The sequence below is a fragment of the Tenrec ecaudatus genome, chromosome 17 (genome assembly GCF_050624435.1).
Source record: "Tenrec ecaudatus isolate mTenEca1 chromosome 17, mTenEca1.hap1, whole genome shotgun sequence".
Lineage (NCBI taxonomy): Eukaryota > Metazoa > Chordata > Mammalia > Afrosoricida > Tenrecidae > Tenrec > Tenrec ecaudatus.
In genome coordinates, this window is record NC_134546.1 from 35,211,172 (window position 1) to 35,232,534 (window position 21,363).

Sequence of the window (21,363 nt, forward strand, 5' to 3'; positions counted from 1 at the left end):
AATACACAAAGAGGACCACAGGGCGAGCCCCACTATAAGACACGAAGTCTCTCACTGACCCATAGCGCTACGGGGGACAGCACTGGAGACACAATGCAGGAATTGTGCCCCATCTGACCCCAACACACCAAGGTGAAACACTAAGGGAATGCAACAGAACAGCAAGGGGAGCAGAGCAATGAAGTCCCTAGAATTACCAAAAATAGACTTGGAGGCCAGGGCATGTCACCCCATCAGACTCAACTGGAAAACACTCCTAAAGGTCAACAAACAGACCTTGAGCTATTTACAGGCTTTTCCTTTTTTGTCGCTGTTTTTTGTTGTTGTTGTTATCTTGTTTTCTTTTGTTGCTTTGCTTTGCTCTGTCTTGTGTTTTGTTATCTCTGCAGGTCTATCTAGATAAGATAGGCAGGATAAACAATTTGGAGGAGAAAACAACGGGATTGACGGTTCCAGGGGGACATGGGAGAGGGGGCAGAGGGTGGAGGGAAACGAAGTGGCTGTTAACAACCCCAGGGACAAGGGAACAACAAGTGATCCAAAATCTATGGCGAGGAGGGTGTAGGAGGCCTGGTGGGGCTTGATCAAGGGCAATATAACCAAGAGGAATTACTGAAACCCAAACGAAGGCTGAACATGATAGTGGGACAAGAGGAAAGCGGAAGGAACTGGGAGGCAAAGGGCATTTATAGAGGTCTAAATACAGGCATGTACATATGTAAATAGATATATGGCGATGGGGAAATAGATCCATGTACATGTATTGATAGGTTTAGTATCAATGTAGCAGATGGACATTGGGCCTCTGCTCAAGTACTCCCTCAGTGCAAGAACACTTTGTTCTATTCGTCCAGCATTCCATGATGTTCACCTTCCCAACACGATTGCTGAAGACAGAGTGGGTGCATAAGCAAATGTGAAGAAAGCTGATAGGGCCTGGCTATCAAAAGATATAACGTCTGGGGTCTTAAAGATAAACAAGCAGCCATCTAGCTGAGAAACAACAAAGCCCACACAGAAGAAGCACACCAGCCTGAGTGATCACAAGGTGTTGATGGGCTCAGGTATCAGGCATCAAAGTACAAAAAAATCATGTCATTGTGAATGAGGGGGAGTGTGTGGAGTGGAAACCCAAAGCCCATCTGTAGGCAACTGGACATCCCCTTACAGAAGGGTCTCAGGGAGGAGACAAGCCAGTCAGGGTGCAGTATACCACCAATGAAACATACAATTTTTCCTCTAGTTCTTTAATGCTTTCTTCCTGCCCCCCCGCCCCACCACCATTATTATGACCCCAATTCTACCTTACATATCTGGCTAGACCAGAGCATGTACACAGGTACAGATAAGAGCTGGAAACACAGGGAATCCAGGACAGATAAACCCCTCCGGACCAATACTGAGAGTAGCCATACCAGGAAGGAAAGAGTAAGGTGGGGGGAAATATGGGAAACCGATCACAAAGATCTATCTACCGATAACCCCCTCCCAGGGGGATGGACCACAGGAAAGTGGATGAAGGGAGACATCAGTCAGTGTAAGACATGAAAATAGAATAATAATTTATACATTATCAAGGCTTCATGAGAGAGGGAGGGGTTGAGGAAGGAGGAGGTGGTACCAAGGGCACAAATAGAGGGAAAATGTTTTGAAAATGGTGATGGCAACAAATGTCCAAATGTGCTTGACACAATGGATGGATGGATGGATGGATTGTGATAAGAGTTGGACACGTCCCCCAATAAACGGATTTTTAAAAAGAGAAACCACTCAGAGCCCGTGTGGAAAACACCTGAAGTGTTTGCAGGTCTTCAGCTCAGTGCAATCAGTGATGGGCACCCAGCCGTGCTGTGGCCTGCGGAGGCTTGTTGGGGGTCAGAGTCTTGTGGGGCCTCTGGCCACCTACCTCCCTAGAGACGCTGTGGAGCTTGTCAGCAGTTCAGGTCTCAGAGTCTCTCCCTCAAAGGGGATTGTTGGAGCATTTGCCTCTCCTCCTCCCTCTTGAGCTCAGGCTGTGCCCTCTTTGCGGTGCCACCTCTTGCCAACATCTCCTGGAAGGGGCGGGGAGGAGGGTACTTCCCACTGCCAGAAATTCCACCCTAGAGCTTTGCTGCGTCTGGTTAGACCTCAGTCCCTACAGAGGACTTGCCAGAGAAGGTGTTAGAAGAAAAATACAAAGCCGGCTTCTAACGAACTAGGTGGCGGCCCTGGGTGGGGACACAGACCGAACTTCCCAGACAAAGAACAAGACTTTATCATACAGCCTGCGGGCCATGCATCCTGCTGGGCCTGACGCTGTGGAGAGGCTCAGAAACCTGGCGTGGGGGGGCCCAGGATGGGAGAAGCCTGACTGGAGTGTAAAGCCTGCCTCTGACCCTCACCAGGCCTGTGACTCTGATCATTCATTTTAGCTTCTCCAAGGCTCAAGGTAGGGGCCTTCCAGTTGGGTACCAAGATCAGCTGTTTGGTTCCAGCAACTGCTTCAAGGGAGAAAGAGGAGGCTTTCTGCTCCTGTAAAGAGTTACAAGCTCAGAAACTCTTGCCTCGACCGTGGTGAGTTTGGCTGTTGTTGTTTTTATTTTTGGAAGGCTCGGCTTCCTCATCTGAGGTAAGAAGATGTCCCTTGCACAGCTGTTGTGAGAGTAGATGAAAGCTATATGAAATCACCAGAGCTTTGGCACACAGTGGTAGGTGTTTAATAAACCTTGTTGGATGGATGGATGGATGGATGGATGGGTGGGTGGATGGATGGATGGATGGATGGATGGATGGATGGATGGATGGATGGATGGGTAAGGGGTCAGATGGACAAACAGACAGGTAGCCACTATAAATGATCCTTTCATACAGCTTCTGATTTGAGTATCCTTGTATTTATTCACCACAGGGCTGCCCGGGTTCCCTGTCTCACTGTCATGCCCTGAAGTCTTGATTTCGGGTCCAAATCATGCCGCCTACATTTCCCCATACCCACTCCCCTAAGTGCTGTTCTCCAAGCGTACGTGCAGACGCCAAAGCATTCCTTTGCAGGAACAAACCTCAGAGCACAATGCTTCACAGATCCCCAAAATAGGTCTGCAGTGTCCTACTGAATCCAGCTCCGTCCAGCCCTCGGGCCAGCTTCCAGGAAGAGCCCCAGTTTGCCTGCTCTGAGGAGAATCAACAGCGTGAGGCACAGACCCTGCCTTCTTGAAACTTGAGAGTCCAGGAGGAAAAATCACAGGAGAGACAGTTAAGAAGTAGCACCTGCTGAGAAGCTGGGTTATATGAAGAAGAATGCAGCATCAGGATCGGAGGCAGGCTTATTAACAACCTGTGATGTGCAAATGACACCTTGCTTGCTGAAAGTGAGGAGGATATTGGAGCCCTTGCTGATGACGATCAAAGATTGCAATCTAGATTACAACCCAGTGTAAGGAAGCCCAAAGTCCTCCCCACTGGGCCAACAGGCAACAACACCATGATCAAGCAGAGAAGATGGAAGCTGTCAAGGATTTCATTTGCCTTAGGTCCACCATCAGTGCTCGTGGAAGCAGCAGTCAAGCGATTGAAGAAGACATTGCACTGAGTCAATCTACTGCACAAGGCCTCTTTAAAGTGCTGAAAAGCAGGGCTGTGATTTTGAGGACTAAGGTGTGTGTGATAGTCTGGGTACTTTAGAGAAACAAATCCACAGAAACTCATATGTGGATAAGAGAGAGTTTCATATAAAGGGTAAGTGCACATCAAGAAAACATCCCAACCCAGTGCTGCCCAAGCCCACAAGTCCAACATTAACCCATATGTCCGACACCAATCCACAACATCCTCCTTCATCTCACCAAACACATGCAGTGATGCCGACTGCAGGAGGAAAGCCAAATCAGTGAACATGTAAGTATCTCAGCGCTGGCACGGGTCTCCACACAGCTGCTCCAGCACCCAGGCTGCATCGGGGTAGATCCATGTGGTTTCTCTTCAGGGATATCTTGCAAGGAAGTGAGCCTTGCCAGCTGAAGCAGGAAACTGGCTAAGACAGCTGCACTCTGGTCCTACCAGCACAAAGCAAGAGACCTGAGAACTCGAAAGGCGAGGCTCACAGAGCCATTTATTCCTCCTCTCCTTCAATTAACCCCACATGTGTTTATCGGCCAGGTTGGCACAATAAACCAACTACCTAGTGTGCCTGGTATTTTCCATGGCCTCATACACACGTGAAAGTTGGACATTGACGAAGGAAGACCAAAGGAGAATCAACGCACTTGAATTGTGGTGCTGGAGAAGAAGTGAAGGTTTCAGGGACCGGCAAAAGAACACATAAATCTGTCTTGGCAAACGGCACAGCCAGAATGCTCCTTAGTAGCCAGGAGAGTGAGACTTGTCTCAGTTACTTTGGACATATTGTCAGGAGAGACTAGTCCCTGGAGAAGGACGTCAGGCTTGGTAAGGCAGAGGGCAGTGAAAAAGAGGAGGGCCCATAGCCAGATGGACTGGCACAGTGGCCACAACAGTGGGCTAGACACCTGGCGACAACTGTGGGGATGGTGCAGAGCTGGGCAGTGCGTTTTTCTGTTGTCTTTAGGGTTGCTCCAGGCTAGAATCCACTCAGTGGCAACGACAATAAAAGTGGAGGCCCAGGAGGCACCCCTAGCTGGCAGGATGCGGGAAGGCTTCCTAGAGGGGGACGACCTTTGGAGGCAGCTGTAAAGGAAGGATAGGTTTCGAGATGCAGGGTTGTGGAAGACCATCCTAAGACATGGAAGCAGCTCATGCCCAGAGAGGGCAGAGGAAGTGGTTCTGTCTGGCAGAAGCATGGGTGAGGGGGAGGCAGAAGGGGAGAACTGAGGATGGTGAGATGGTGGGGGGAACCTGGCACCAGCGGCAAGCTGAAGAATTGCCTCCCTGTGTCACTGCAGGCAAGCACAGAGCTGTGGGCCAGCCTGGCTTCTCTCTCTCTCCCCTCTGAGGCTGCAGCCACAGCCTCTGCCTGGACCTGCTCTCCCATGGGCATCCTGTGGGAGGCTCTGGCCTGGGCACCCAGGAAAAGCATCATTCGCTGGGGCTCCAAGAGTTCTTGGCAGCTTAGTGGACCACCCTTCTGGAATCATCTGCATCGACAAAACTGCCGCAGACTCGGCCCAACTGCAGTCCCAGGGGAACAGCTGGAGGAAGTTCGGGTCTTAAGCAGGCTGCTGGAGAGGAGGGGGCGGTGTGGGCCACCCCTACTTTCCCCCACTATCTCCACCCTCCTGCAAGCCTCAAGTGGCAGGTCTCAGCCCTGCACTTTCCCCAGCTAATCCAAGCCACACAGAGTGGCCAGCGCGCCCGCCCGCGGGTCTTGTTTCACTGGAATGTTGGCATCAGGCTTGAAATCGGAAATGAACTCATTATCTGGTTATTTTTATTTATGAAAATGTAACTGTTCGGGGAGAGGCCTCTTTTGAAGAGTCCTCTGAGCAGATGAGTAATTCTCGTCCCTGCACACACAGACACATATGTGCAGGCACACACAGGCGCGCGCTCTCGGAGATGCAGATATTCAGGCCCCTCCCGTAGGCACACGAGAACGCACGCTCAAGCACGCACACATGCACACGCGCACACACACACACACACACTCAGAGCATCCGTGTGTTTCAGTAGACACATTCCGCAGGAAGTCACACACTGTCCTACTGACCCATGCGTTCTGGTCTAGTGAGCAGCTGAGGCAGGGGCCGTGTCTGATTCACATTGGAATCCCCAGAGGCAGAAAAGAGGCAATCAGTCAAAGTTTGCAGAATGAACGTCTCAGTGGGAGAGGCGCTCTCCCTCAGACACACGCACGCACGCATGCATGCATGCACGCCCAGACTCTCTCCCTTCCTGGAGGACGCCAGAGCCACAGAGTCCAAACTGCAGAGTCTCGAGTCTTCACACGAAGACGAGTATCAGGGAGGAGTTAGGACCCACCATCTGGAACCTTCCAGGGGAGGGGTCCTTCGCCAGTTCCCAGGAGGCCAAGGCAGTCCTTCCCCAAGCTGCAGAAACCTCGTCGAATGCCGAACCTGAGACCAAGTGCCGGTCTGGCCAAGAAAGCTGGAGGTGATTATGCAGGACACGTGTTTTCCAGGAGTGTTCTCTGCACGCTGCCCCCGCTCACCCATGGCGAGCTCACGGCAGGTCCTGGCACGGGCTGTGAACTCTGCCAGCCCTGCACCCTACCTCCCTCTTGCCTCCAGCCCAGGCCAGGTCTCAGGCCGTTTCAGGTCTGTGAATGCCTTCCTGCAAAGGGCCTGAGTCCATGGCAGCGCTGGTGGGCAGGGACAGATGGGAGGCTGATGTCAGGTCCACGACCCTGAACCCTAAACCAAACCCACTGCCAGCAGGCCATTCTGACTCATAGCAAACCTATAGAAGGTTTCTGAGACTGCAGACCCTATATGGGGACAGACAAACTGGTCTTCCTCCCAAGGAGCTGCTGTTGGGTTTGACCCACTGACCTGGTAGTTAGCAGCCGAATGCCTAACCCACAGTGCCCCCGGGGCTCCTTGTCTTGACCCCTGGCTCTCCTTAATTCCCTGCCCATAAAAAGCAGGGGCTCTGCTATGGAGGGGAAAGCTCTAGGATGGTGTGAGGCTCATGCTGGCCATGTGACTTGGACAGGTCATTACCCACGGAGCTTTGGAAGCAGCCTCCCACCTTCTCCAGGCCTTCTGTCCAGTCCCTGAAAGAGAGACCACAGCTCCCTCGGCAGCCCTGCAGAGTCCTCCTGGGAAGGGGTGGGGGCTGCCCAGGTCCTCAGAGCAGCACGGAAGGACTTCCTGACTTTCCCAAGAAGCCCCTGGAAGGTGGGCAGATACGGAGAGGAGGGGCAAGTGGTTTTACTAATGTTACCATCATCATGTCCCAGAGCCAGCGAGAAGGAAGGAGGGTGACTCCTCGCTGTCACCCAGCAGTTCCACGCCTTGTTACCCAAGAAAAGCAAAGCCATGTCCATGGAAAGATAGGCACACGAGGGTCCACAGCTGCTTTACTCATCGGCCCTCAAACGGGGAAAGGTCCATGCCAGCAGGAGAAAGATGGGACCACGAGTAGTACCCTCAGAGCATGGCCGTCCCGTTGTTCTTCACAGTCCCAGGCTCAGTGTCTTGTGAGATCAACCGAGCACAAGGGAACTGGATGAGGCCATTCGTAGGAAAGTCAAGAAGAGGTTCGGATCCCTGGTGACGCAAGTCTGAATCATCGGTGTTCAGGGTGGTACTTACTGGGGAGGGACATAAGGGGACCCTCTACGGAGCGAGAAATGTTTGATGTCTTGACCTAGTGGCGACGCGGGTACCCTCAGCTATTGACTGCTAACCCTGTTGTACATGATACTGTGTGGTAGAGGAGGGTGGTCAAATCACACAGGACGGAGCCCACGGATACATTTGAATGATAGTTCCAGTGCGCGTCGAGATGGTATCCTATCACATGCTCTGTGGCAGTTACACAATAGGTGTTGATTTGAGACCATTAAGAGTGAAGGGGTTCTGTTTAGCCTGTCAATCAGGCTGCAGCTTGAGGACCTCATTTGGAGGCACTAAGGAGATAAATAGATCACTGGAGGCAGGACGCATAGACTCTCCCCACGAGACATTCCTGTTGACAAGACACATGGAGCTACACTAGAGCCCTGGAGCTGGAGGAACCACATGGAGACCCTGCCAGTGCTGAGATGCCTCCACTGTCACTGGATCCACAAGACTTTCCACCCACTGGCCTGTGATCTTCCTGCATTAGGCATCATTGCATGTGTTGTGTGAGTCTGAAGAGGACTTTATAGATTGGTATTGGACCTATGGGCTACTATCAAACTCATGGACTTGATCTGGACTGGGCTGGGATGTTTCTCAATATACAATTGCTCTTCTATATAAAATTCTTTCTTATACACATGAGTGTCTCTGGGTTTTGTTTCTCTAGTCCACCCAGACTAACACAGACTGCACTCTGCTTCAAGATAGACTTGGGGATGTTCTGTTTAATGATAGATGTAACGCCATTGTTGTTGAGCTGATTTCACAGGCAAGTAAAATATTGCTGGAAATCATTCAAAAGCAGTTGTAGCTGTACATCCATCGACGGGGGCTGCCAGATATTCAAACCAGACTCATGAGAGGACATGGATTGTTGCTAGTGACACATGGGTCTTGACTGAAAGCAGAGAATACCGGGAAGAGGTTTTCTAGTATTCTATTGACGATGCAAAAGCATCGGACTGTGTAGATCATTAAAAAATTATGTATAACATTGCAAATAATGGGCCTTCCGGGGCACCTCGTGGTGCACCCGTAGAACTTGTACATGGACCAAGAGGCAGTCCTTTGAACAGAACAGTGGGACCCTGCACAATTTAAAATCAGGAAAGGCATGTGTCAGGGTGTATCCTTCCACCATGCTTGCTCCAGCTATGTGTTGGGCAAATAATTTGAAGAAGACCGCTTCATCAGGACGGCAGGAAGAATCGTTTATAACCTGCATCCTGCAGATGGCACAACTGTGCTCGTTGAAAGCACTGACTGATGGAGATCCAAGCCTTCAGTATGGTTGACAACTCAGTGTACCCCCAAAGAAACAAAAGAGCCTTCAACTGGACCACTAACTAATATCATGGCGAATGGAGCAAAGATGGAAGCGCTCATGGATTTTCTCCTTTTTGGATCCACAGTCAATGCTCATGACAGCAGCAGTCAAGAAACCAAGCGGTGTGTTGCATGGGGCCGGTCTTTAAAGTCTGAAAAGCAGGGCCGTGACTTTGAGGACAGAGGTCCCCCTGCCCCAAGTCAGGGTATTTCCAATCGTCTCAACTGCATGTGAACACTGGACAATTAAAGAAGGTCGAAGGAGGCCCTGGAATCACAGTGCTGTCGAAGAACGGTGGCGGGGTGATGGGGTGCCAGAGTGCTGACAAATTGGTCTGGGAGGCAGTGCGGCCAGGACGCTTCTTAGAGCAAGGATGGCGAGACTTCGTCATCTCACAGACTCTGAACAGATTACCAGGAGGGACTGGCCCCAGGAAAAGGCCATGTGAGAAAGAGGAAGGCCCTCAACAAGATGGACTGATGTGTGGCTTCAACGTAACAATTGTGGGGGTGACACGGGACCAGGCCGTGCTTCCTTCTGTTGTGCTGGGGATCACTGACTTGTAGCTTACACAGCAACAATCACATCATTTGCTTATGGCCCCCCAAGGGGGATGGACAACTTGTTGATGATGCAAATAAGGTGTATAGCACCCTATAAGGGTAGGCCATGCAAATGAAGTGCATGGAACCCTAACCAAGGGATTGGCTAGGTTTTCCATCTTTGGGGCCAAGAGAGAGAGAGAGAGCCTATCCCAGAGTAGAGGACCTCACTTCCACCCAAAAGAAGAAACGAGGTTAGAACATGTCCTTCGGACCTGGAGGCCCTGTGCTGATACTGGCAGGAGCTATCTAGTGGGCTTCCAGGCCCCTGGAGCGCCAGAGTGGAATACTATCAGACAGGGGCTCCAAGTCTCCTCCAGGGACTTGGCAGAGCTGGGCTACTAGACCCACGGAGCTCAACAGTGCCTTCGGGCCCAGGCTTACCTCTGGACACTCACTGGTGGCCCTAGAGAATTTGCAATTCCCATCCAAAAAGGACAGAGGCTGGGCTAGCCCAAGAGATAGGAAGGGCCAAGGGGCCGTGGGGCCGCCAGCTAGGGAAAAGCTTGTCTATGGAGATTGTTGAGAAGCTGTCCTGACTGAAGAACTGTATCCTGAGGCCTCCCTGATCCCGAATTAAAATCAGTTAGTTCTCTAATACAACCCATGAACGATTGGGAGTCTGGTCTGTACATTCTGCCTCGCCACTGCAGCACAGTAAACCCAACAGTGTAGGAGAACTACTGGGTCAGAATTGGTGTAACAAAGAAAAGGTTGGAGAGAGGAGATCTGTCTGAAGTCCACCTCATAGGGCTCAGCCTTGAGCAGTTGTTCTCGACTCTCCTGACCCACTGGGAAGTTAGAGGAGGTCCGATGTCCCTACCCTGACATTTCCACACATGTCCCCATCCCAGGAAGCCCAGCATCTGTCTGATTGACTACCCTGGCTCTATGGAGAGAAGCTGCCTAACCTTGGACAGCTCTGGACACATGTCCCAAAGTTCCATCCTCTCCGGAGTGATGGAGGAGATTGGGAGCCCATGGCTCAGCACTGGGGCCTCCTCCCTCAGGTCCAGCTGGCCCCCTTGTGCCCCTCTCCTTCTGGGGGCAGCCCTGCTCACTCCTGCCAGGCTGGTTTCCTCACGTGACCCCAGCAGGCACTCCTCTCCCATCCCTTCCCAACTAAGTGTGTACTGCACACTACGTACCACGTCCTGCCTGGTGGGCACACGGTGAAGTCATTCATGGGCCTATGAGGCAGGTGCTGTGATGACACTCACTCCACCCGTGTGTCAGTCTGGGTGGACTAGAGAAACAAACTCATAGATACTCATATGTGGAGAAGAAAGAGCTTTATATGCAAGAGCAACTAAATATTGAGAAAACAGCCCAGCCCAGTCCGGATCAAGTCCATAAGTCCAATATTAGCCTATATGTCCAATACCAATTTATAATTCCTCTTCAGATTCACAAAACACATGCAATGGCGCCAAATGCAGGAGGATCACAGGCCAGTGGGTGGAAAGTCTTGTGGATCCAGTGGCAGTAGAGGCATCTCAGCATTGGCAGGGGTCTTCATGGGGTTCCTCCAGCTCCAGGCCTCTAGCTGCCATCAGTGTAGCTCCATGTGTCTTGTCTGCAGAAATGTCTGTCAGGGGGAGTGAACCTGTGTCCTGCCTCCAGTGATCTATTTATCTCCTTAGTGCCTCCAAATGAGAACCTCAAGCTGCGGCCTGATTGACAGGCTAAACTCCACCCCTTCACTCTTAATCCTCTCAAATTGACCACAGATTACGGAACTACCACAGCCTGTGAGGAAAACTCAGTTGAGAAGCTGACTGGCTCCCAGAAGTCACATGGATGGTAATCAGGTTTGAAGAGGCCGTCTGCTCCAGAGCCAGCCCCAATGGTCTGGTGACCCCTTCCCCAAACCCCAACCTGACTTGCCTCTCAAGAGAGGCTGCACAGCAGGGTGCTTGAGGGCCAGGCCTCCTGAGTTCACAGCCACCTCCTACTTGCCCTGGGTAGACCTGAGCTCCTCAGCTGACCCCTCTGCACCTCAGTTCCCTCATTACTGTCATCCGAATGGGGGTGGCACTGGGCAGGGGTCCCTGTGCACTCAGAGCTCTCATCCCAGGGCCCTCACCCCCTCACTAAGGTCACTTTTGGTCTGGCCGCACATCTGGTATGATCTGCAAGGCCCAGAGAGGATAACTCGTACAATGCCAGGCCAAACGGAGTACTGGCCAAACGGAGTTACTGTTCTCGGCTGCTGACGGCAAGGTGATCAGTTCAAGTCCACCCAGAGGCAATTCAGAAGAAAGACCGGGCAAACGGCTTGAGAAAAATCAGCCACTGGAACCCTGAGGAGCACTGTGCATCAGGATGGTAACTGGCACGGCTTCTGCCCAGAGAAGAGCCACGGCCCCAGAGCCCAGCCTGCTGGGTGTCCTGCACAGCGACCTGCAAGGGCAGAGCTCTGGAGCTCACTGCCCTCACCCTTACGGCACACACTAGGCCCCTCGTGGCCCCCAGCACCGCACCACACCCTGCGTCTGCTGTCTCTGCACACAGTAGGCTCCTCGTGGCCCCCAGCACCGCACCACACCCTGCGTCTGCTGTCTCTGCACACAGTAGGCCCCTCGTGGCCCCCAGCACCGCACCACACCCTGTGTCTGCTGTCTCTGCACCTGTAACCTGTCCACACAGCCCCATCGTCTCCGTGAATTTTGTCCCCCCCCTTGTAAGTACCCTAAAGGCGACAACTCGCTCATTTACATCCCCAGCTCTTCCATAGCAACCCCCACCCCCCACCACCACCACCAAATGCAGGCTGTCCCTGACAGCCGCCTGAAATGGGCTTGAAATGAATGGAATTGGGTGGGGCAGCTTAGATACTACAACTTGGGGGTTGTGCATGAAATATTTGATGTTACCAGGGATGAAAAAGAGAAGGGTGGGAGACAGGGAGGGCGTTGTAGACTTTGATGCAAATGTATGCAAATCACTGGGCAGTAACAAGCAGATGTGGGAAGGAGCTGAGGGGTTCAGAATCCTGGTTCTGGCGGCTAGCTCTCCGAGGGGCCGTGCCCGCTGCAGCTCGCAGCATGCCAGCAAAGGGTGGACACCAGTTGGGGATCCGTGTCTGCTTCGGAGCTTCTGTGAAGCTGCTCCCACCCAGGTGCCCGCCTTGGGGAAGGGCTGGGGTAGAACCCGAGCTGCAGACCCTGGACACAGCTCTGGGGCCCAAGACCAAGCCTGCTGTCTTTCCTGGGCTTTCAGGATGGGCCCCCCACCTGAGAGAGCCCCCACCACTGCCAGTGCTGCGCTGTGCTGCCCTCCTAGCCTCAGACCCAAGAGGGTGAGCAAGCCAGGAGGACTGGGAGACCTAGGGGCTTCCTAACACCCTTAGATAGCTCCCCTCTGGCCCCGGTATCCTCAGCAGCCTGTCACAGTCCTGACACAAACACAAAACCTCATTACCATCCAATTGATTCGGACACACAGCAACCCCACAGAAATAGAACGGGTCCTTTGGTTTAGGCGTTGGGCTGCTAACTGCAAGGTGAGCAGTTCGAAACCACAGCAGCTCTGAGGGAAAAAGAGGAGACTTTCTACTCTTATAAAGAGCCACCGTCGGCAAAGCTCGCCCCGTGGTTCCGTGGATCTGTGTCTTGCTTCAACAGTGTTTGAACGGAACAGATCCGGGGACTCCCTGCCGCCAACCTTCCGCCACGCAACAGGTTTCTTTCCGGAAGTAACTTGGGGACCATCTTCTCGGCCAGCCCCTCCTCTTGGGACCAGCGGACACTTTTATTTGGCGTGTGGTGGCCTCCAAACCGACGCATCATGAGCTCTCAGATCCGTCAGAATGATTCCGCCGACGCGGAGGCCAGCGTCAACCGTCTGGTCAATCTGCACCTGCAGGCCTCTGACACCTGCCTCTCTCTGGGCTGCTTTATCGACCGCGACGATGTGGCCTTGGAAGGCGTGGGGCACGTCTTCCGCGAGCTGGCAAAAGAGAAGCGCAGGGCGCCAAGCGTCTCTGGAAGCTGCAGAACCAGCGTGGCAGCCGCGCCCTCTTCCAGGATGTGCAGAAGCCGTCTCAAGATGAGTGGGGTCGAACCCTGGACGCCATGGAAGCTGCCCTAGCCCTGGAGAAAAAACTCAACCAGGCTCTTCTGGACCTGCATGCCGTGGGGTCCACTCACGCTGACCCTCATCTCTGTGACTTTCTGGAGAACCACTTCCTGGACAAGGAGGTGAAACACCTCAAGAAGATGGGTGACCACCTGACCCACCTCCGCAGGCTGGCCAGCCCCCAGGCCGGGCTGGGCGAGTATCTCTTGGAGAGGCTCACTCTCAAAGAAGACTAGGAATCTGCGGCGCCAAGCCACCTGCCAGGGGCCCTCTGCCTCCCCACGGCCGGCCTTAGCCCCTCTGCCTGAACCCATCCGCAGCGCCACTGCCCTGGAGCCCCTCCCCCCAGCTGGGGACCAAATGGAAACAATAAAGCTTCCTTTTGCAGCCAAAAAAAAAGAGCCACCGTTTCAGAAACCCACAGGGCAGTTCTACCGTGTCCTGTGGGTGAGAAAAGTCTGTACAGAAAGCCTCCCTTTTTGCCCTTGGGACAGCGGATGGGCTCAAACTGCTGACCCTATCATTAGCAGCTCAATGTATAATCCACTATGTCACCAGGGCTCCACATCTCATAGTCAGTAGATACCAAACAAGGAGCCCTGGTGTTGTAGTGGGCTATGCGTTGGGGCACTAACTGCAAGGTCAGCAGTTTGAAACCACCAGCCACTCTGGAGGAGATAGATGAGGCTTTCTACTCCCGTTAGAGTCACAGTCTCAGAAACCCACAGGGGCAGTTCTACCATGTCCCTATGGGTTGGAATCGACTTGACGAGAGTGCATTTGATTTGGTTTTAGGAGACATCCAATAGGAGCTCTAGTGGCCCAGTGGCTAAGCACTCAGTTGGCAGTTCAAATCCACCAGCTGCCCTTCAGGGAGAAAGACGTGGCAGTCAGCTTCCAAGAAGATTAACAAACAAGTGTAAGAGGCTACTGCAGTTGAGTTGGTTCCAACACATCATGACCCTCTAGAAGGGATGCCAGGACTGTAAATCTTTAGAGTCTCCCAAGAGGAGACCGGTAGGTTTGAACCAACAACCTTGTGGGCCTACAAGGAGCCCACAGCACCACCATCCTATGGGGCAGCTGTCCTCTGTCCTATAGGATTGCTATGAGTCAGAATCAACTCGGTGGCAACAGCTTTTGCTTGTATTTACTTACTTTTTGACACCGAATAAGTGTTTTGGCTGCTAGGTATCACCGAGTCAAGGAGAAGGGTGTAAGAGCCCCCATGGAGTTTCAAGGCGATCATCTGAAAGCAGGAGACTGTACTTCCCTTTCCTGAAGAGCAGCTGACGAATTTGAACCCCTGGCCCGTTGGGCTAGTAGTTGACCATGACACTTCTGTGCCGCCAAAAAACAATAAAAACTCACTGCCATCAAGTCAATTCCAACTCACGGTAACCCCCCACAACAGACCTGCCCTTGTGAGAGTCTGAGATTGTCCTATTAGAAAGCGTGCTCTTTCTCCTGCGGAGCGGCGGCTGGTTTGGGGCCCCGTGGATGGCTCCCACTGCAACACCGGGCCTCCTGAAGAAATGGCAAGTGTTCGCATCAGTAATACTATAGGGCAGCCCTGAAAGAAGCAGGTTGGATTGCCATGGTCACCCTCAGTGAAGGAAACTGAGGCCCAGAGAGGTTGTGACTCTTCCCAGGCCACACAGCCTGTGCGGGCAACACCAGATCAGTAACCAGGTCTCCAGGGTTGGGGACGAGGCACCATGGCAGTTTAAAGGGGTGGCGCCCCACACAGTGGCCCAGACCCCAAAGCCACGCTCCTCTTGCAGGGAAGCTGTGGATAAGAGGCGTCTGAGTAGAGAGGTGGGAGTCTGGGAGTCCTGGTGGGGGTGGGGGTGGGAAGGGGTCGGGCTGGACCAGCAGGGATCAGCCAGAATCTCAAGGACCTTTGAAGACAACCCAAGGCCAGGGTTCCCACAGTGGCAGGTGGGCATCCAGCCGGCCAGGCTGGCCCGGGCTGGCACCAACTCTGGAGGGGGTAGAGGACAGGGGTGCCAGCTCTCACCCTTCAGCAGGCCAGCCAGCTGGGGAAGCTTAATTAGAATTCCTCAGCCCTCCATCCCATTTCCTTCCTGGCGCACAGGACAGCTAATGGCCCCTTGTCGTCTGTCCGCTGCCAGGGTGCAGGGGCTGGCCTGACAACTCCAGGCCCCGAGGGGAGGGAGGGGAGCGGTGACCTAAGGAGTCCAGGCAGCTAGCCTGTCCCCTGCCTGGAGCCTGGAGCAGCACCCCCACCCCCACCGTGTGACCCTAAGCTTCCTCGAGTCAGAGACCATCTGTCTGTGGGTCTGTCTGTCCGTGGCCCCAGGGGCCAGGGAGCTGCTGGGTGTGGACAGACAGACACAGGCTGTGGGAAGCCGAGGTGATTAATGGGTGATGAAAACCAGACTCTGTCAGGATGGGGGTGGGACAGAGAGGCAGAGACAGGGCTGTCTGTTGTGTGCTTGGCTCAGCTTGGAGCCTGCAGCAGCCCCGGGGGAGGAGGGCGGAGGCTGCAGAGGCTCGGGCCCAGCACAGGCCCCACTTGGAGGACACCCACCTGGCTTCCCGCCAGCCTCTGCCCTGGCAGGCAGCCCTGTGAGGAACTTTTCTCCCAACCCCCAGGGACTTGCAGTGACCCCGGGATGCCCTCCTTCCTAAAGGCCTTCGACTGCAGGAGGGTCAGTGAGACCACGGCCACCATCCCTCTCTCCAGTCCTTTTCTTCCCTGTCCCGGGGTTCACACCTTCACACCACACCCTCCAACAGAGACATGCCCGGGGCCCACCCCACAACCCCAAACACAGCCCTGGGGGGCTGCTCAGCTCAGACGGCAGCTCAGCTCGGAAACTTAGTCAAGTGTGACTCCAGCCGATGGCCTTGCTGCCTCTCAGAGGATTTAAATGAAAGCCAAACACCCAAAGCTCCCAGCACACAGTCTAGAGAAAGCCTGGCTCATTCCCCGAGCCAGACAACACCTGGAGATGCCGGACGACACCCCCTCCACACTATGCAGTCCCCAAGGTGGGCTGTCCCCCTCCCTTACCAACAGCTCGCCCACTGCCTGGCCTGGGTTTTGCAGAGGGAGGCCTGGCAGGAGGAAGGGATGCAGAGAGAGCAACTTGCTCTGGGAGAGCACCGCCCAGGAGCAAACTGCTGACTAAAGCTTTTTGCTGGGTGGCGGGGAGGCCCAACCAGCCCAGCCCGCCTGTCATCCGAGCAGGAATGATGTTCTGCTTTCTGAGGTCGCTCTCTCATGCTGCGCGAAGGAACACATGGCCCCCCTCTCGTCTTCAGAACCCCGTGTCTGCTCTCCCCTGGCGTTTTAGAAATGGAGGTTCTGTGGCTGACCCACCTGACACCCCACTCTCTCTGAGGGTCCGTGGCAAAGTCTGACCCCGGGTCTATCTGAATCAAAGCTCTTTGTGCTACCCTTCACGGCAGGGCCACCAGGAGATGGATGGACAGACGGACGGACGGGGAAAGCCTGGCAGGCAGCATCTTGGAAGAATTAGGGAAGCACTTTAGAAAGGGCTGCATGTGGGAAGAGAGGAAACCTTCATTGGTGTTCTTTAATCCATACAGCAGACACAGAACCTTGTGCCTCTCATCCACGCTGGACTCCCAGGGGACACCTGGCCATGTAACCCAGCAAACCCTAAGGGAGACAAGTATGAAGTTCAGAAATGCCCCTCCCAACCAGCCATGGGGTGCTTCTTCCTGGGACCCATTCAGGAGCCTCGGACCCCAGCTCCGGCCTGCTGCTCGAGCAGAGGTCAGATCTGTTGTCTGTGAGGAAGTGGGACGTGGTGGCCGTCATGCGCCACTCCTGTTTCCGCCCACAGAACAGGGACTGTGCGGTGCAGGGCCCCTTCCTCCGCTCTGGGAAACCAAAATGTCCTGGGCCCCAGCCAGCAGCCTGGGGTGTGTTGGTGGCCATGCAGGCGGCGGGAGGGATGGGGGCGGGAAGGTGGGGGGAGAGCTTCCCAGTCAGCCTGCTGGAGGGGCTTCCCCGTGGGACATCTCCAAACTGAGCCCCTAAATCACACTGTCTGCAGAAATTCACGGGGGACAGTTCTTCCCTGTCCTGTGGAGGGCTGAGTCAGCTGAGTAAATTGTGATGGAGTTGCCCAACCCTTTGCTTTCGGCTCCAGGTAGGCTCCACCCGGTTTGCTGTTTAGGGTCGCACACGCAGCACCAGAAGCAGGCTCTCCCTCCCTCCCGCCAGCTCTGGGGTAGCGTTCTCAGCCAAGAGCATCTGGTTGTGGCAGAACCCACTTCCTCCTCTGCAGGCCTGAGGTTCCCCTCCCTTGCAGGCTCAGGCCAGGGTCGCCTGGTGTCCTGGAGGGGGCTCTCTGCAGACCTTTCCCCACGGCCCTCTCCAGCTTCACATCAAGGGCACAGCACATCTCCCTTTGACCCAGATCAAATGCACAACCTCACAGTACTCCCAGGCTGAGCCCATTCTTGCAGCTGCTGTGTCAGTCCGTCTTGTGGAGCGCCCTTCCTCTGTTTTTGCCGCCTCGCCACTTGACCAAGCGCGATGCCCTTCTCCAGGGCCTGCTCCTGACAACACGGCCACAGTACGTGAGATGGAGTCTCGCCAGCCTTGCCCCTGAGGCGCATTCTGGGGAAACTTCTTCCAAGGCAGACCTGTTTGTTCTTGTGGCGGATGGATCCATGGGACTGTCAATATTCTTCACGAGCACCGTGATTCCAGTACATCGATTCCTCTTCGGCCTTCCTTCTTCAACGCCCAGCTCACAGGCGTTCTGCCAGGAGCCAGAGAGAGTGTTCTGCTTTTGACAGGGTGCAAGAGATTGGGTCAGGCCCACTAAGTCCATCTCCCTTTGGATGAACACTGATTAATAGCCTGAATTAAATCCTACAACCGCCGCCCTGGACACCTGCACTGCCATAGAATGTAGCAGACCATGGGTTTTCTAGCCCAGCATAGGCAGGGTTGAGGGTGGTTAATCTTGGGATCAGACCGCACTCAGAATTGTGTCTACCACGGTGAGCAAAAATCTGTCATCTGAGACCGACTCAGCCCGGGGATTCGTTCTAAGGAGCTCTGGGGAAAGGGTGACACTGGGCTGGAGGGGCTGCTGAGGGAGGCTCCTCTTCCTCCTCTTCTTCCTCCTCCTCCTCTTTCCCCTCCTCCTCCTCTTCCCCTTCCTCCACTTGGGCCAGGCTCCAGGCTTTTCCAGGCCTCAGGCCTGCTCCAGTAGAGCCCTGAGAGCCTGCTCTTGTCCATCGCCTCCTTGGGCTACAGTCAGGTCCTGCCTGTCCTCTGCTCCTCGCCCCTCTCTCTCTCCACACTGCACCCTCCATTGACCTAGATATACCATTCACCCATGCCTACTCCTCCTCTGCCTGCCACAGTCTTTGAACGGGCCCACACCTTTATCCCAGGGAACACCTTTCAGGCCTTATGTACAGACCTTACTGCAAGAATAGGCTCCCTCGGAGGTGCCTGGGATCAGTTGGAGCTGCGAAAGAAAGGCCTGGCGATCCACTTCCTTAAAGATTCCAGCCAGGAAACCCCTCTGGGGAACGGGTATGCACTCTGGAACCCTGGGGTCACCATGGGCTGGAATCTCCTGGACAGCAGCAGTTTGGTTTGAGGGTGGGTGGGTGGGTATGTTTTCCTATGTGTTGGTTTTTGTGGTCTCGTTGCAAGCACAGGATGGGGTATGTGTTGTTCCAACACCCATTCAAGCCGGGCAAGTAGTAGAAACTCAATAGACCTCTGTGGTGGTTTTCTCCGGGTCTGGATCTGGGCCTGGGTCTTCCTCTCTGTGCCCCAAACACAAGCATGTGCCACCACCTGCCCACCCACCCCCAACCCAACAAGTGGAGCCCCCATCACTCGCCCCTTGGCCTTTGGATCACTAGCAAAGCAGGGGCTTGAGTGTCAGTCCATTAGGACAAAGTGCCACCGTTGACTCTGCTCTGTCCCTCACCATATTTGTCACTGGATCCCGTGCCCAGAGGGTGGGGGGTGTGGGCGCCACCACCAGGCTCCCAGTCCCACCACACCTGGATTCAGCTCAGCCGGCCTCTCTCAAGTGTGCTTGTGTTAGCCTTCCTCTTTGTCCTTCTGTCCCTGACTTTGGGCCTGTGTTCTCACCCTCAGGGGACCCGCCCACTTCCTCTTGGGAGTCCAGCCGTGTGGTTGAAGAGCATTCTAATCCTAACCCCAAAGCTCTGAGAGGGGGGGGAAATGACTAAAAACGTTGGAATGTGGAGCTTGCTGCTTCCTGCAAAGCATGTTGAATGAAACACGTAACCAACAACTGCAGAGCAGAGAATGGAAACGCTGAGGGATGCCAGGGCTCTGGGTCCTCACATAGCATGGCCAGAACACGCTCTTTATTTCGATCCAGCCCGCCGTCCTCCATGCCTCCTCCCTCCCTGCCTCCTTCCAGGAACCAGACCTATCTCCCAAGGCTGTACTCTTTCTGCCCACATATTTCAGATACTCAGAGCTCCCCTGTCATCCCAGGCTCGTTTTGTGACTGGGGTTGGGTGGAGAGTGGGGGAAGGAAGGAGGTGTCATGAGGGTGGGGGTGGGGAATTAGACTTGCAGTTCCAGCCAGCTCCCACAGCAGAGCGATTGAGCATCGTTACTGAAGGCTACGCTCAGGGCAGACGGAGGGGTGCTCAAAGGCCCCAGGCCCAGAGTTGGGGAATGTCTAAAGATCGCTTTTGCCTGAAGGGAAGACACCCTAACATTTTCTAACCTCTCTTTGTTGAGACTGAGCTTCTACAGTGGGACGCCTGCTGATCGCAAGGACATGCTTCAATAAATGTTTACAGCTGTGCAGGCCACCCGGAAGCCTGCATGGTGCAACTATTTCATGTGCCCAGCTTCTAAATCAAAGGTTGGAGGTTCAAGACCACCCAGAGGCCCTTTGAAGAAAGGCCTGGTGATCTACTTCACACACCAAAAAATCAGTCTTTTGAAAAACCCCGTGGAGCAAAGTTGGACTCGGATGCACATGGGATTGTCATGAATCGGCTTGACAGCAACCTGGACTATACATGGAACAATGTCCAGGAGCCCCTTCTCAGTAATATCCCACCCTCATCCCCCTCGAGGTAGCCCCTCTTGCCATTTCTCTACCATCAATTAATTTTGCTTGGGATTGAACTTCATTTGAATGATTTTTTTAATTGTATGTGTTCTTGTGACTGGCTTATTCAGACCCACATAATATCTATGAGATTCATCCGGGTGCAGACCTACCAGCCTCCCCATGGCACCTACTATGTGCCAGTGTGGTGCTGTGGAGTACTCAGTAGGGCTCTTGAGATACAACATTGGTGACTCCCACCGAAGGACTTTTCTTGAGAGGCCTGGGTCCGAAAAGATGGGGGAAGCTCCTGCTAGGATGATATGATTCAGTCGAGATTGCTAACAGGGCTCGTTGTGATTGTAAAAACTTAAAACTCTGCTATAGGGACTGGACAATTTTGTCATCCTTGCAGGTAAAAAATTGAGCCATCTCGGAAGCAGAAAGGGGGTGGGGTTGTACTACCATTAAGAAAGAAGAGCGAAGCAGCCAATTAAGCCAACTGTCCTTTCCCGTGGGGGCTGGCATGCAATGGCTGTGAATAATAGCTCCCTGCGTTGTGGACGCAGCCTGGTTGGCATGTGTAAGCCGCTCTAAGGGACCTTGGAGACAACCTTTTGCTGCTCTTTGATGGCTCTGCCCTGGCTACTTTCTGCTATCCAGGACCTAGATTCCAGACTGAGATTTGAGGTGCTTTGGGAGAACCCCAAGCCACAGTGGCTAGGTCCACGTGGGCCAAGTGTTCACGTCCATCCGCACCAAGCTTCAAACAAGGAGCATGTGTGACTGAGGTTTTATGCAGGGCCAAGTTCATGTTCCCTGGGAGCCAGAAGACCCACATCTCCAAGAAGCGGGGTTCCACCAAATGTAATGCTGATGAGTGTGAGGACCTGGTGGCTGATAAATAGCTCATCCCAGAAGGTTGTGGAGTCAAACACAACCACCACCAGGGCCCCCTGGACAAGTGTCAGGCCCTGCATTCATGAAGGCCTCCGTAGCCCTGTGTACTCCCTGATCTGTAC

The 21,363-nt window shown here is 53.9% G+C and overlaps 1 non-coding gene and 1 pseudogene across 1 annotated transcript; both read left to right on the forward strand.

Moving 5' to 3' along the window:
• The first annotated feature begins 12,793 nt into the window (after positions 1-12,793).
• LOC142430667 (ferritin light chain-like) lies at positions 12,794-13,504 on the forward strand (annotated as a pseudogene).
• A 7,320-nt stretch (positions 13,505-20,824) lies between these two features.
• LOC142431187 (small nucleolar RNA SNORA70) lies at positions 20,825-20,956 on the forward strand. The gene has a single exon (XR_012780733.1). It is a non-coding gene; the product is annotated as a small nucleolar RNA SNORA70 (small nucleolar RNA).
• Positions 20,957-21,363: the final 407 nt, after the last annotated feature.